Source organism: Anabrus simplex, chromosome 10 (assembly GCF_040414725.1).
Source record: "Anabrus simplex isolate iqAnaSimp1 chromosome 10, ASM4041472v1, whole genome shotgun sequence".
NCBI classification, from domain to species: Eukaryota; Metazoa; Arthropoda; class Insecta; order Orthoptera; family Tettigoniidae; genus Anabrus; species Anabrus simplex.
The window spans coordinates 90,930,032-90,942,065 of record NC_090274.1 but is presented as its reverse complement, the minus strand read 5'-3'; positions in this window follow the sequence as shown (position 1 = coordinate 90,942,065).

Below are 12,034 nucleotides of genomic sequence, written 5' to 3'. Positions count from 1 at the left end.
TGAGCCGACATTCTGTAAATTAAATACCGCTGTATAGAATTTTAATCATAATTTCAACTCTAGCTATAGCCTACATTTTTATCATTAATTTCAGTTTTTAGTTTCTTCATTTTATCTAGTGTAGTTTTTCCTTTTATAACCACAGTTAAATTTTTAGTTGGCAGCAACAAGTAACCAGGAAACAAATGCCTCTAGTTTCAGCCTCTCCAACCCACAGTCCCAAGCAAGTCACTACCTGTATCTCCCAGCCCCCACCCTAAGTACCGCTAATCACCTTCAAGACATTCTTTCGCCTTACCCTACCTCCTTACAAATAGCTCATGTAAACACTCAGAGCATTCTCCCGCATTTTCCGGAATTCTCTGAAATATTCTCAACCTGCAACCTGCATGCCATACTATTCTCCGAGTCGTGGTTGCGTCAGTCTATCCCTTCATCTCTTGTTAGTATGAATGGTTATTCATTAGTTAGGAATGACAGGAGCGGTAAGCTCGGTGGAGGAGTCGGTATGTACATACGGGATGATGTGAAGTATAAGGTGATATTAAAATCCCCCAGTGAGTTCTCCAGTAGCCCCGAATTCTTGTTCGTTGAGCTCATAGTTCGCGGTACGAAGTGCTTGCTTGGTGTGGTGTATCGTCCACCGAAGACTGGTAACATCACAAGTCTACAGGAAGCCCTACATGATCTAACACCCAGGTATGAGCATTTGATTTTAATGGGAGATTTTAATACAGATTTGACAAACAAATCTACCGAAACAAAACGATTGACTGAGATGTTTTCATCCATTAATTTGACAATACTACCCCTAAACCCTACTCACCATGTTGCCAACTCACGCACGCTCCTCGATCTAATAATTACTAATAATACCAACCGAATCCTAACTCATGGACAAATGCCCGTTCCCGGTCTCTCCCGACATGACATGGTTTACGCTGCATATTCCTTGAAGTGCCCTAAATTCAAGCCGAAATTAATTACATATAGAGATTTTAAACACTTTAATGAAGACGCATTTTTTGAAAATGCTCTTAACACACCATGGCACAACAGTCAATTCATAAATGACATTGACAGAAAAGTAAATCATTTTAACGAACTACTTCTGACTCTGTATGACAGACATGCACCACTACGCACTGTTAGGGTAAAGAGACCTTCAAACCCATGGCTGTCCCAAGAAATACGTGACCAGATGGAAATAAGAGACGCAGCCTATAATTATTACGTGAAATATCCTACATCTGACAATTTCGGAAAGTATAAAAAACTCCGAAACAGAACAACACAGTTAATTAGAAATGCTAAAGTACGTCACTCTTATGATATTTTGAACACTCAAAATTCTACTCAGATTTGGAAATCTCTTCGCGAAATGGGATTATGCAAAAACAAGACAAATGACAACAACTGTAATGTACCACTAGCTGACCTAAACTCATACTTTAGCTCACGATCCTCTCAGATTGACGAACAGATCAAAGCAGCAGTAATTAACAGAATATCCTCAAAAATAAGACATAATGGTGAGCAGTTCTACTTTTCCCATGTGACCCCCAGTGATGTTAGGGAAGTCTTCAGTGAAATAAAGTCAGGGTCCACTGGCCATGATGGAATTAACCTGTCTCTTTTAAAAAGAATCATAGACATCATTCTTCCAGCGGTCACGCATATCATTAACAACTCACTCATGACTGGAGTATTTCCTTCTAATTGGAAACATGCAATCATCCGACCTTTCCCTAAAAACAACAACCCCAACAGTCCCGAAGATTATCGTCCTGTAAGTATCCTACCTATATTAGGAAAATTGTTGGAGAAAATAGTACATAAACAAATGACTGAATATCTTATACAGTACAACTTACTTGACAAATATCAATCGGGATTCAGACAAAACCACAGTACTGCCACTGCATTAGTTAAAGTGACAAATGACATGCAACTAGCGATAGATAAAGGACAAATGACTATACTTGTTCTCTTGGACTTAAGCAAAGCCTTCGATTGTGTAGATAGAGACATATTACTCGCTAAACTTAAGGCGCTGAAATTTTCTTACAGCACTTTAACCTGGGTACACTCCTATCTTAGTGATCGTCAGCAGCGCGTATCAGTGGGAAACGATACATCTTCGTGGCAAACCACTAAGATGGGCGTGGCTCAGGGAGGAGTATTGTCACCACTTTTGTTCTCATTGTACATGAACGACTTATCTGAGACGCTGACCAATTGTAAATATCACCTGTATGCAGATGATATACAGTTATATATTCACACAAAGCCTAATGACTTAAACAATTCAATCACTAAGTTAAACGAAGACCTAGCAAATGTTAATGACTGGACTAGCAGACATGGCCTGAAAATAAACCCATCAAAATCACAGGCCATCATAATTGGCACGTATAAATCTCATGCTAAAATACAAAACATGTATATACCCAGTGTTATGCTCAGTGGAATACCAGTAACATTCAGCGATCATGTAAGGAACCTTGGAGTAGTATTCGATAAATATTTAAGTTGGTCGGAACACGTCACAAAAATTTGTCAAAGAGTATTCTACTCATTACATTCTGCAAAAAGGATGAGGGACTTCCTTCCAAGAAACACAAGAAAATTATTAGTACAGAGTCTAATATTTCCAATATTTGACTACGGAGATGTAGTTTATAATAGTATGAGCAAAACACATTCATGTCGACTACAGCGAGCCTACAATGCTTGTGCTCGATTCGTATTAAATATCCCAATACAAACTCATATTAGCCCTTTCCTCTCTCAGCTGTCGTGGCTAAGATTGACTGAACGACGTAAATACCACGCTGTTTCCCTTCTCCACAGTATTCTGCAAACGAGCAAACCAGATTATCTTAGAACAGACTTTAAATACCTCTCCCCTTCCGATAGAGCTCCCTCAAGGTCATCCACACGTTCCCTCTTGTCCATTCCCATTCACCACAGTAACTCATACAACAACTCATTCATACCTGCTACCATACGTTCCTGGAACTCAATCCCAGCTGAAATTAGAGGCATAGGCAATCCGAGGCTATTTAAAAGGAAATGTTTAATGTGGTATTCAAATATGTAAAAAGTAGATTTCACCAACGTAAAATTTAATAATTAGCTCTTAATTATCAATAAGGATAGAAATTTTAGAGGTTAAGTAAATTACTTTTAGTGATTTTTAGAAATACTTGTAAAAATGATTTTATAAAGCTGTTGTATAATATGGTTTGGCATAATAGCAGGCTTCATAGCCTGAGCCCCGCCATATAAGAAAGGCAATAAACTAAACTACAAGAATGGTGAGATTACATTAAGATGAAATTGATTAAGATTAAATTAATAAATTAAGATTTTAAGATGAAATTAATTAAGATTAAATTAATAAATTAAGATTAAGTTAAGATTAAATTAAGATTAAATAAATCAGATATAAAAAGGGATAAATTCTTAAAACTAATATCCTACATGTAAAAAAAAGGGCAGTACATAACATTTGATTTTAAAGACAAATCGGATAAAAATTTTAGACTCTCTACCAGGACATCCATAACAATAGAATGGTTGTAAGTAGCAGCATCAAGTTTACAGATGATCCTTACTGGTGCATAAAATGTCTCCAAAGTACTTCCTTGAAAGTGTGAATAGCGCTTAACCCCCTGATATTTTCGGGAAGGAGGTTCCACTCACGGCAGGCAATTACTGTGAATGATTTATCATAGATGGCAGTTCTGTGGGTAGGTAAAGCAAGGATGGAATTATTAGTGGATCTGGTGTTAAGACTGTGATAAGAGGATAAGTATTTGAAATATGAAGTAAGTTAAAATGGTTGTGAAGAATGAAGGATTTTATGGAGATGGCATAGGGAATGTACAGTGCGACGGATCTCTAGTCGGGGCCAAGATAGATGGTTATATGAAGGAGTTACGTGGTCATAGTACCGTAGGTTACAGACGTATCTCACACAAGCATTTTGACCACGTTGTAATCTGCTCAATAACTTGCCTCGAGCGTCTCTATAAATCGCGTCACAATAGTCGAAATGAAGGAAAACCAGACTTTCTACCAACATTTTTTTGAGTTTTTCAGGAAATAAGTATTTATACCCGCGCAGCATGTGCAATGCAGAGAATATTTTCTGGGTGATGTTCGTGATATGCGTTTTCCATGACATGTCATCATCGAAAGTAATGCCTAGGACTTTTACTGATGACGTGAATGGTATGTTAGTATTACACAACCTTATAGATGGAATCTCTGGTCGATTGACCTTCGTGAGTAGTTTTGGGTATCCAAGGATGATGGCTTGCGTTTTAGCTGGGTTTAACCTAAGCCCACATCTCAAAGACCAAGAAGAAAATGATGTTAGATCCTGATTGATTTTGTCTATGGCCGAAAGTATTAGATTTGGAGATGTATGGAGGTACATTTGTACATCATCAGCATAAATATGGTATTTGCAATGCGTTAGGTTTTGGGAGACATCATTAATGTAAATAGAAAAAAGAAGGGGTCCTAACACTGACCCTTGGGGCACACCACACTGCACAGACCGCCAAGTTGATTTGTTTATTCTATCTGTAACACACTGCCGACGGCCATGCAGGTAGGAATGCAACCAAAGGAGGACGCTGTCCGAGAAATGGAGGGAATACAATTTCGAGAGCAAAATGTCAATGTCAACAGAGTCAAAAGCTTTGCTCAAATCTAGGAGTATTAAAACTGTCACTTCCTTGTTGTCCATAGCTTCTCGGATGTCTTCTGTGACCTTCAGTAGTGCCGTTGTAGTACTGTGTGCTTGACGAAAACCAGATTGTAGTGGGTCAAATAAGTTGTAAGTCGTCATGTAGTCTGTTATTTGTCTATGAGCGATGAACTCTAGCGCTTTGGATAAAGCAGAAAGTATGCAGATGGCTCTGTAGTCAGATGGTTCAGAAGGGGAAGCTACTTTTTTTAGAGGACGTATAATGCCCGCTTTCCATATTTCGGGAAATGTGCTGTCTACAAGGGAAGAGTTAAATATGTTAATTAGTGCAGGTAATATCACATCCAGAATAATTTTTATCATCTCTATTCCTATCCTGTCATTTCCTTTTGCTGTTGATGTTATCCGATTGATAGCAAACCTGACTTGTGAGTGGGTTGCTGGACGGAAGTAGAAGTTTCCTCTATCTGTTCGCGTCTTTGCATAATTCCCGTCTAGAACTTCCTGTTTCAGCGCTGCATTTAATGTGCAGTTAGATGAAAAGTGATCGTTCAGTTTTTCCAAGGGTATATTTATTTCGTCATCGTCTCGTCCTTTGGTAATTCCAACGCTCTTTATGGATTTCCACAACACAGCTGTTGAAACATTTGGTTGAATTAAACTGTGAGCGTGTCGTAGTTTCGCATTTCTAATCTGTTGGGTCGTAGCGTTTCTCAGTCTCTTATAGTTCAGTAGATTGTCAGGAGTGCAATGTTTCTTAACTCGTCTATAAGTAGCATCGCGTTCAGCCTTTAGTGCTCTAATCTCATCTGAGAGCCAGGGAGCTGGCTTCCGCGTAACTCGAGCCTTCTTTTCAGGGGCGTGTCTATCATACAGTTCAGTCATATGTTGATTGAAGAGAGTCACTTTGTCATTTATGTCTTTAAGTTTAAATATGTCATGCCATGGCACTGCAACTGCGTCTTGTAAAAGTTTAATCTTATCAATTCTTCGTAGATCTCTGTATGAAATTATTTTCGATTTGAACTTGGGACTTTTAATAGAATAGGCCATAAATATAGCATCATGTCGCGATATACCCGGGACACTAATTTGACCGTGATGAAGAACTAATTCAGGTTGGTTAGTGGCAATGAGATCAATTAAGGTGTGTGATGTGTCTGTGTGATGTGTAGCGTTGAGAGGGAGAAACGTTAAATTGCAAGCTTTAAATGAAGTTAAAAGTTGGGTTGTCTGAGGAGAGTTAGGTTCAAGAAGGTTTATGTTAAAGTCGCCCATTATAATTATATTTGAGTAATCAGTGACTAAATCTTGTATTTGAGTCTCTAGATCGCATAAAAAACCCGCTTTCGGTGGCTTATATACTACACCCAGAAGACATTTAACTTCACTCACAGTTATTTCCAGGAACATGAACTCAGGTTTTCGCTCGTACGGACCTGGAGACCTACAGATTATTTTAGGGCGTAGGCTGGTCATAATATACGCAGCGGTACCCCCGGAAGGCTTATTTAATCTGTCGGATCTAAGAAATGTATAACCTGCCAGCTGCAGTCTTTCTATTGCGTGATGTGGTTTTAACCAAGTTTCAGAGATTAATATTGCGTGGAAACTGGGAGGCATAAATAGGGCTTTTATTTCGTCCATTCGCGCCTCCGCAAGGAGGCTTTGAGCGTTTATATGGCAAATCTTTAAAGCATTACTGTACGGAGAAAGCTGGTGGTTAATGATGTCCCTTGTCGACTGGGAATGGCAAGAAAGCTCAGATGACAATAGGTGTATGTTGCCTGCACAGCTGGTTCCAGCGACATTGGGGGAGGGTGGAGTAAGTGAAAGGCTTTGAGGAATGTTTGCAAGGAAGAGGGGAGCCTGTTCGTCAGTGTCAGTGTACCATGGCGAGTGGTCTTGGATGCATTGATAAAAATTACAGCAGGGAGAGGAGAAGAACCAATAATAAAAGCCATAAACGAAAAGCGAGTAAGTAGGAAGAATACCATGATAGGACAAACAAACTGGTTCAAAGTAGAAACAGAACTTCAAAAAGGATGTGTTTTATCCCCTCAATCCCCATTACATTCATTGGTAAAATTCAAAAGAGTATACAACCAAAAATGGGAACCAAGGTGGCAAAGGCCTTACTCTTTGAAGATGATGCAGTAAAATGTGGAGAAGATGAAACTGAAGTACAAGAACAAGATACTGTACGGAATTAGGAGATAGAGGAATATGTTATGAAAATAAGTGTGGAAAGTGTACAATGGTAGTGGTGACTAGAGGTAATAGAGAAGGAAGTGGGAATATTGAAGGAAATTGAAGACCATTAGAAGTAGTGGAAAGCTTCAAGTATTCAGGGAAAATAATTGCATAAGATGGGAAAATAAATTAAGAAGTTGGAAAGAGTATTGAACAAACCAATGGGTTCTACCAATGTGAGAGAGATATGGTCCGTAACTGACACGTCCCAAAAGAATGCAAGGAAATTTAGCACCCAGTGTATTACACACCATTTTGCCATATACAGCAGGCACATGGACAACAATAAAATATGATGAAAGCAGAATGCAAGAGGCCAAGATGAAATTGCTTAGAGAAATAATAGGGAAGACATGAAGGGATGTTCTTGATTCACATTTCAACCCAGAGGGCTGGAAATGGAAAATGAAGAAGAATTTATTGAACTAAAAACAAAAATTTATAATATACTGCTATCAGCTCATTTTATCAAACAATACCACCAACCTTTACTTAAATATACTTTCTTTATTTTGCTGTGCATGTCATGTCAAATCACACAACTGAGTGGTGTTTGCCAGAGCATCCTTTGAAGGGAGTTCCATGTCAAAGAATTTGTTTAAATGTTTAGCAGTTTTTATTGTTCCCCAGGTGGTACGAAACTTTTCTGTGTTGAATACGTTGAGTAGTGCCTCACAGACATACTGCAATAACAATGAATACTACAATTTCTCCCACCTGTTGCTAATTGAGTCAATTCTTACGCATTGCCAGGGAACATGTTTCTATGTAAACCCATATCTATTCAGGAATCTATGATCAATTGTATTTAGTATATTTCAATGTAGGAGACAATACTGTAGTGCGTCGTGTTTACATTTTCTGGCCATCACAGGTTATTCTGTTAATATATTAATGGTTTAACATTCAAGTAACTACCTTTTACAGTTTCCACAGACAGAATTTATTCCTGAAGATTTTTCTTCCTTTCCTGCTAGTAGTTTAAAGTTGCACTAACAAGTCCAAGGGAAAGGGATAGGATTAGGTATGGAGCGGCATTAATGAAGTTTATTAATGATAAAATAGGGAAACCACGGAAACGATTTTCAGAGCTGCCGATCCTGGGATTCGGACCCATGCATACTCACCACCACTCGCTCCTGAAGATCTTTTACACACCAATAAATCAGGAAAAAACTTGCAAAAGAGAGGCAGCCTACTGTTACCTAAATCATCACGAGTAATTACCGGATATAATGATGTGATACAGGAGAATCTACTTCTCAAGATTTCGAACCCTACTACCATATGTCGCAGGGTAAAGAACAACTCAACATTCACAGCGTCGCTATTAAATTGCACACAGTGGTAAATAACACAGCAACACAATAATTAAAATTAAACACTACATACTGTAATTTCTTCCTGAAACTACCATCCGCATTTCTTCACCTGAATAGCTCTAAAGAAAAAAAAATCCTCATTCCACTAAATTTAGATATACGATATATTGCTACTACACACGAGTTGGCGGCATTGCAACGAAAAGGCGAGTTTTCAAAAAGATAGCCAGTTATAGGCCTATGCGTATACATTTCTTATGGTTAATTAAAAATAAAATGAAAATTAAACATTAAATATTGAAAATACGTATATACCGAAACTGAGAAAGATTAGTATTAACTTCTTACTGTTCCCAATTGAGATCTAGAAGTTTCGTAAACATAAATTATTGAACTAGAACATTACCGACAATATCTTAGAGGTTGTGGACACGGTGTAAAATGATAGAAATCATAATTCCCCTCTCAAGAAAATCGGAACACAACTAACAGAAAAGCTGTACAACTGGCTAATACCCGTCTTATATAACAACATACCTGCCACTTCGAAAACAAAATCGGATATTTTAATGCAGTTAAATCTAGAGATGGGCACTGTCGACTGAAAACCACTATCGACTAGTCGGGCGATAGTCCCTTCGAACTATCGACTGAATAGTCGAATGTCTTCAGTCGAACAAAAGTATTCATTACTTCCTGTCGAGAAGACTGAACAGTCGAATGAAAGTACTCATATAACGCAAGTAGTCAGCAAAAACAGTAGAGACAATACGCGACACTGAGCGAGATATCGAGGGACAGCTATTGGAGCTCACTCTAGCGGATAGACCTGAACAGTACTGATTCTCTCATAAGAGCACGTGTATTTTTGTGTGAAGTTTTTGGTGTTATTTATGCGTTTTCAATGAGTTGACGTAATTAAATAGTAGCGTGTGTCATTCCTTGATATCTTCTCTCAACATGAGGGGAAACGTATGTGCTGTGTTTGGCTGCAGTAATTACTAAGTAGAGAAAAACGCGCGGTCGTTCTTCAGGTTCCCCCGTGACAAGAACATGTAAGTAATATTGTGTTTGCATATATATTCTTCCAGTGACAGAGATTTTTATAGTACTTCACAGGGGCGAATGCTGGTCATGAAAGTCAGGCTTGCTCTTCCATTCGTGAAAGTTGGTGGGGTAGGGCATGCATAGTTCTGAATAAAATTTATAAACCCAACAATCGCTAAATCACATGAACATTTTAATCATCGGTTACATGAACATGCATTCAAACTGGTTACGTCACACCTTCAAGAATGGCCAGAAGAATAACAATCAGACACATTTTATAATTATTAACAAATCATGACAAGCCAGTGATTATATTTAAAGAAGTAAACATCAAACTATGTAGGTACACAGACAAATTGCAACTATTTATTAGATCTTCCTACTTGAAAACAAACTCTACTCTGCGACTTCTCTTTACAAAACCACCAATAATTTCATCACAGAAAGAGGACTGTAATATAATTTTTGCAAGCAATCCTTTTTCAATCGACAACATAGCTAATGATGATAGCCTGACATTGAGTCGATCTGCAATATGTATTAATGCGTCTCAGTGTTGAAAAACAACGTTCTGCAGAGGATGTACAATTCCTATGTATGAGCCTGCAGGCTCGTTGGAATTAATTGAAATAAATGAATGAATGAATGATGTAGAAGCAGGAATTGTTGCTATAAGTTTGATGAGCTTGAAAATTTCTGGCATACCCAAGTACAATTTATTTGTATGCATAAACTGAATTAAGTCTGAAACATTTTTCTCTTTAAAGATGAAAGATGAAAAGATGAAGATGAATACATCACACTTACTTCGGTTTTTAAGCGAACAATGTTGAAAAATGACCCATAGATCTTTTCTGGGGCAGTAACATCACTGTCTGGAAACCTATTTCTGTGCTTCTCAAACAAATCACAAACCAACAGCGAGAAGAACACAAATGTCTTTATGCATTTAAAACGCTCTCCTCTTTGGACAAGTACATTGTCAATAATTTCAGTGAATAGACGTTTGTATTTTGATTTTTCTGGTTCATCACTAATTCTTCGATTTTTAGAGCACGGCTGTCCTCTGTAAACATCAATTTCAGTATCAACATGTCCATACAAACTATCAAAATCCTCATTTCTCATTGACTGGATACCGGTATTTAAAAAGAGCTCCTCAACCTTCTTGCCACAATACTGAATATCCAGACTTTTTGTTTGTAAAATATTGAACACAGTATCGGAGAATGAAAAAATCTTGGAGAACACTACCAGCAGAAATCTAGTGTTGAACTTATGTAAGAAGAATAAAGATCCTTGTGCTTTCAATGTAGTGTCTTTATCCCAGTTGTCTGAAGTATCCTGTACATGTTGAAAGAATTTCACCAGCGTATCATAATATTCCTTCACAGTTTTAATAAGACGTGAAGCAAAATTCCATCTCGTTGGTGCTACTGTTGGCAACTTTTTCTGAACAAAATCTCGAAGAGCAGCTGTTCTCTTTGTAGACTTTGAAAAAAAAGCAGCAAATCCTGACATTGTTTGGAAGAAAATGGTACATTCATTGATTTTTGAAGCAGACTGCTGTAGTGTTAAAATCAATAGGTGGCTATAACAATGTACAAATGTCGCATATGGACACTGGTCTTGAAGTAGTTCACATGACCGGCTAAGAGAGCAGCACCGTCATATGTTTGAGCCAAAATCTTTTCCTCACAACTGAACTCTTTTAAAATAGCACGAACATGATTTAAAAGGGCTCCAGCAGTTCGATCTTTGATAACGTCAGCAAAACCAAGAAACCTCTCTTGAATTTCACCACTTTCACCTACAAAACGGAGTAAAGTAGAGAGTTGTGACTTATTAATAATATCGGACGTTTCGTCCAACATTATTGCCTCAAAAGTTGCTTGTTTAAGCTCCTCCTTTATTCCTCTCACAATTACTGAACTTTTTTCTGCTATTATTTAAATCATTTTGGATTGCAGACGACGTCCGTATAAAAATGGTGGAGTCTTTCAGATGAGCTGCCAGAAGAGGATCATATTCACTTATAATTTGTAGAAGTTCAACGTAATTCCCTCTGTTTACGGAAGTTGCAGACTAGTCATATCCGCGAAATGGTAGTTCCTGTTTTGCTATAAAAAAAACACACACTGCATCGATCAGTCACGATTTTTCTTTGCCTTTTCATTATGAAGTTGGTCACTGATGCGTTTCTGTTCATCCAGCTGGTGCTCGATCCTTGCACGCCCAAAGTTATTTAACTGCAAGAAACACTTCATATGGTTTGCAGATTTCTCATGTCGTGTAATGGACAGTGCCAAGGTGTTCAAACTGGCAAGGCCACTTTTACACCATACACCGTTGTCTGTCTGTTAGGTCATCAGCCCAGAGGCTGGTTGGATTATCAAATAGTACCACCAAAGGTTATGCGGTTATAAGGAAACCCCAAAAACCAATGGTAGCACCAAAATGAGGCGTTACTAGGCAAGATGAGGAGTGAGGTAGTTTGCCATTGCTTTCCTCACTGGGTCAGAAAGTACTATTGTAGCACGACTGACCCTATGAGCAACACCTTTCATAACACTCAGATGCACTAGTCGTGCTCTGAATGTCATTACTCAGCACTACCCATACCCCAGCAGCTTCCATATTGTCACAGCCATGGATGTTGACTGGGACTTCGGTGGAATCTACACTT